Below are 1,827 nucleotides of genomic sequence, written 5' to 3'. Positions count from 1 at the left end.
GGGGTCTGGAACTAGCAGGATTAGCAGCACCAGCGGCAAGATCGGAGAAGTGGTCCGGGACGCTTGCAGGCTTGTGGCAGGGCAGGAATGGAGATCAAGTCAGAAGTCAGGAGATTGGTGGCAGAGACACACTGGCTGGGCTCCGGCATTTTAGTTTTAAAGCCAAAAGCCAGAATCGCCTGGCCTGACCTCCCAAGGTGGTTTGGGCTGGACTGGCTGGCTGATTCCCACCTGAGGCAAAAACATGCTGTTGCTTTTAGCAAAAGCATGGCAAAGAAAGCCACTTTCCTTTTTTAAAAAAGTGCTCAAAAGAGCCGAGCCAGGCCAAAAAGAAAGCATGGCTATCGTTAGGCTATCTGGAAGATTGAGAGTTCGAATTTCGACCTTCTGGTTCGCCAAACTGTTATTATTAAAAATGATGAGGGCCAAGATCAAAAGGAAGAATAGTATTTTAATAAAAGCCATGCTGATAGAGATAAACTGACCACGCGCCTGTAAGAAAAACCTATTCCAACCTCACCTCAGCCATTTACCTTCCTCTCTCCTCAAGCTCAGGTAACTCCAGAGGAAGTTCCAAGTCACTTCCCCCTAATTTCAAACAGTCCCTCACCTTGAATACGTCATCCAAAACTGGAAACCCATGAAACCCGTTGGACCACAGGAAATGTAGTTTTAAGGACCCCCACAGGTCCACAGAAGTTTGTCAAACATTATATTGAGGTTCAATCCTTCCAAATAGAACCCCAGGTGATTTTAACTAACACAAGGAATAATAAACTGGAGGAATTCAATGTGAACTGGAAAGACCTCCAGGAACTGATGCAGAGCGAAAGGAGCAGAGCCAGAAGAACACTGTACACAGAGACTTATATATTATGGTAAAATCAAATGTAATGGACTTCTGTACCAGCAGCAATGCAATGACACAAGACAGCTCTGAGGGATTTATGGTAAAGAATGCTACCCACATTCAGAGGAAGAACTGCAGGAGAAGAAACACATAAGAAAAACAACTGCTTTAACACATGGGTTGAGGTGGACATGATTGGGGATGTAGACTGGAAACTACCACCCCAATGCAACTAACAACAATTTGGAAATAGGTCTTGATCAATGACTCATGTTAAAACCAGTGGAAATGTGCATCGGCCATGGGTAGGGGAGCACGGGGGGTGAAGGGGAAAGTAGGGGCATGAAGCATGTAAACATGTTAAAAATGAATATTAATAAATGTTTAAAAAAAAAGAACCATTAGAAGACACATAACTAGGTAGAAGTGTGCCCTCACCCAAGTTGGGGGCATGGAACTGGGTACTTGACTAAGCACCATCATCCAGAGGATGGGGAGGAGTTGAGAGTTGTGATGGATCCCCTCCTCATTGGCTCTTCCCCAGTGAGAGATATCTTGAGATGTCCAAGGAAAGAGCTGAATAATGAGCTCCCCAAATTATCTATTAATGGTCTTTGAACACAGGGAGAGATCAATGACCAACTAATTTATTGGTCAATGCTAGCCTAACCAATAAATTGATTTTCTTACCCAGAAGTCAATCTCTTGGGATTTTTCATTACTAAACCTAGATCCCACAATTACTGCCTCCAAATAATGAACTAAAAAGATGTTCTCCCTGAAATGTATACATCTTGGGGGGAAAACATCAATCACTTTGACAGAAGAAGGGAAAGTTCCAACCCAAGTTACAAACTCAGGTAGAATCTGAAAATAGAAAAAAAGAAAAAGACTCACCAGACTATTGATAGCACTGATAGTATTAGTGTTGTGGGGGGGCTTGAGATAAACCCCTGGGGTTCAGGAAGGATACCTTT

Source organism: Gracilinanus agilis, chromosome 1 (genome assembly GCF_016433145.1).
Source record: "Gracilinanus agilis isolate LMUSP501 chromosome 1, AgileGrace, whole genome shotgun sequence".
Taxonomy (NCBI): Eukaryota; Metazoa; Chordata; class Mammalia; order Didelphimorphia; family Didelphidae; genus Gracilinanus; species Gracilinanus agilis.
This window is presented reverse-complemented; position numbering follows the sequence as displayed.